This window comes from Brachycentrus maculatus, unplaced genomic scaffold (genome assembly GCF_059751285.1).
Source record: "Brachycentrus maculatus isolate JH-2025_06_01 unplaced genomic scaffold, ASM5975128v1 h1tg000092l, whole genome shotgun sequence".
NCBI classification, from domain to species: domain Eukaryota; kingdom Metazoa; phylum Arthropoda; class Insecta; order Trichoptera; family Brachycentridae; genus Brachycentrus; species Brachycentrus maculatus.
This window is the reverse complement of record NW_028280846.1, coordinates 285,454-289,304: the sequence shown is the minus strand read 5'-3', so window position 1 is coordinate 289,304 and position 3,851 is coordinate 285,454.

The following is a 3,851-nucleotide window of genomic DNA, read 5'->3' as shown; positions in this document are numbered from 1 at the left end:
TTAGAAGACAAACTTCAACGTATCGCCCTTCAAGGAAACCCTGAAGGACGTAGACCCCCAAAAAGGTGGAGAGATAGCTGGCAGTCAACATCCCAAGAGTGACAGGCGGCAGCACAGACACATACTGAGGATCTATAAAAAGAAGAAGAAGTACTCTGCCATGTAGCATTTGAGTATGTATGTGAAAAAAATATATCCATGACACATCACGTAACAGCATCAGAGATTATGCCATACTTTAGATAGTTTTATTTCACTAAAACCCTTTTCGTGTAGTTTTGAATGGATCAATAGATTAATATTTAGTTTGATACCATATAGCCGAGGTCGTGACTTATTCCTTTTGGCAACCTTTGACCGGAGGTTGCGAAGTATGTCGGCCAAACCGCGAATCCGAGATAATCTGGTTTGCACCGTGGCATTTAGGCCCATATGTTGAAGCCCGATCAACTTTAACTGCGAGATCACACGGTCCAACTACCATAGCCTAACTCCTAACAACCAGTCAAACCAGACTCACCCCGCATCAACTGGAAAGAAGTTAACAATAACTGACAGTTTTGCTCTTGGTAATTTCAGAACGTCTTCATCGGCTTTTGGTTTAATCTTAAATCAAGGTATTTCTATGACTTCCAGATGTTGGATTCGAGTTAGTCGTAACCGAAAGATTACGCTTCAGAGCTTGTGAATAATTTTTGACAGGATAATGTTAAACTTACGTTGAATAAATGCGATTAGACGGCAATTGGCGGAAGTGCCGGCGCGTGAGAAGGCAACTATGTTGTTTGAAAGATGCATTATACAGGGGTGCATTCAAACTTTTTATTTTTTTTATTTTGTCTCAACTAAATTATTTATTTATATAATGGTGCATAGGGCACTAATAAGTTCAGTTTTTAGCTACAAGTCCAAGATGATATTAAGTAAATATTAAGTGAAAACTTACTTATTTTTATTTTTATTTTGACTTTCCTGGGAATTGTTATCGGCACCTTCAGTGTGGTAGCCAAACGCGTTAAGCTGCACTACGAGAACAGACCGTTTTCGTATTTAATTTATATTATAAAAATATTATATCAAATATTTAGAGTTTAGATGGAGTTATAAGGTGAAGAAGGAATCAACCCTGCAATAAATAATAATTATAATGTTTTGAATATTGAAAGCATTAACTTTGTGGATCATATTGATATATTATTTCGAGAAATAAAAATACTTTGTGTTCTGATCCACTCACATTTTTATTAACAAACTAGTTTCGGCAACAACCTGTTGCCGAAACTGGTTGGTTGATAAAAATGTGAGTGGATCAGAACACAAAGTATTTTTATTTCTCGAAATAATATAACAATTATAATTTCAAATAATTTTATTTTTTTGGAAATTTAACAGAACATTTTCATAAATAAATTTACAATACTGAGTAACAAAAAACAGGTAATTGTAACATTCCAATTACAAAATTTCACAAATGTTGAAAGAGTTAAAAGTAAAAACCAAGAATAAAATATAGTAAAATTTAAAAAGAGCAATAAGCAGACTTAATTTAGAGCTAAAGTAAAAAAATATAGACAGTTATAAGATGTATAAGTTGAGAAGAGCAATAAAGTAAAAATAAGTACAATAAGGCAACAGCAAAAAAAAAAAAACAGTAAACACACAAACAGAAAACAAACGCATTTTATAAAGCTTTATTTCAAGGTCAATTCAGTCAAACCTCAGGAAAAAATTTCTATGCTGGTGAACCCATGTATCTAAAATATACATGCGTAATAATATTTTCTATAATTTAAAATGTTTAAAATAAATTTAATTTATTTAATTAATATATTTTTTAAATATGTTATATTTTTCTTTTTAATTTTTGAAATAGGATCTAAGGTTTAATATTTTTTGCTAAAGGAAGAGTTTTATTTTTGTAATACAATATATAAGTAATATTTTCTAAAATTATTTTAATATAGTTTTTATTTATGATTTTTTTTAAGGATTTGTAAATAAGTATTTGGATACACGCAAAACGTTGTAAAAGAATTCATGCTTATTTTAAATTATAATTAAATTTTTAGCTTAATTACACCCCTGTCTTAAATTTTATACGGGATGATCAATCGCGAGAATTATGGTAAATATATTAACATTAATTGCAACTTGTAAAATAACTTAATTAGAGACAATGTTCCTAACGGGATTATCAACATCGGTTTAGTGCACAGTTTGACTACTAATTTGCACAACTTATGCAAATTAGTAGTCAAACAAAACAATTCAAGACTGATCACCAATTGACAATGTGCACTTAGCTATGATTTAATATTCAGTTTCAACTTTAGTGGGTAGAAATATATGCATATTATTTAAACATATTATAAAACCATACCCGCTTCCTAGGTGGAGCATATGGAGTCCACAAAACAGTTCTGTCGGCTACCAGCTCCCTTGCATCCTCCCAAGTCAGATCCGCGTCCCGAAGTTCTGACGAGAGCTGCCGACGAATTGACAGCAGTGGTCATATAATATTTTTATATTACTTAATATTTTGTTATTTGTACATATAATAGAAGCTAATCACGCTGCTTCTCCGCAGGGGTAGGCAGAGAGAATAGAACGTCAAACCTATCTGTCTCTGCAATCATTCTCCGCCTCTTCCATATTTACATTTCCCTTCTTCTCACCTGTCCACCTGCCAACTCATCCAAAGAAGTTGCGAATACTCACATATGAAATGATAAATAAACATATTAAAAAAAATAATATTACATCAATTTTGAACAAAATATAAAATGAAGAAATATTGGATACTGAAAATAAAAACTTTATTGTCGAAAGACCGACTACTATTTTTTACGTTATTTTTTAAATTAATGTTTTACTTAGTAAATACTAGTAAAAAGTAGTGGTATTTACTAAGTAAAACATTAATTTCTAGACTAGTTTCGGAAGCTATGCTTCCATTTTCAGGTCTGAATGTAAATTCAAGTGGCAAAAAAAACAAATATTTTTCATTTAAAATTTCATGATGTCTTACCACAAAGTAAATGCCGAAACAATAAATATAATATCTTTTATTGATATCTCAACGAAGATAAATACGTATACAGACTTATTATTTTTTGACATCTCCTCATCATCTTTGATGAGATGTAAAAAAATAATATGAAAATAGCTCCTGTAATTGGAGATAATCCAGATTTTTTGAGATAATCCAGGGATAACATGTATTTGGACATCATCTTTGATGAGATGTCAAAAAAGAATATGAAAATAACTCCTGTTATTGGAGATAATCCAGATTTAGTGAACAAGTATTTGACACACTCAAAATAGGCATTTATAGAACTTACGTGTTATTGACTTATTGATTAAGTGATCACTTTACACACGAATACATTCACCATTCTACATACATTTGATTGTACAACACTACTTAAATTTAGGAAATCGTATTTATTCACAATATTTTAGCGCAAAATTCCGTATTTACAAATCTAGGTTAATCCACTTAGGGGTTATTTTTACATTTTGACATCTCAACAAAGATGAAGAAGAATACAAAAGCCAGGGTATTTACAGCATTTACGACATGTCATATTAATGCCTAACTGAAAAGTGTAACGTGGCAAAGTAACGTATTTACTAAACGTTACGTTGTCAGTGACAACATGATAAACAACCCCTAAATGGAGCAAATCCTATATTTATGAATACATATTTATCTCCATGTTATAATGGATAAATTTAAACGTTGTGTTTCACTCTCTCTTACTGCTCACCGATAGTGTTTGAAGGAGACGTGTATTTCCTAGTGCTTACTACTTGTTATTTTTTTATGTTTTTCATTATGATTTTAT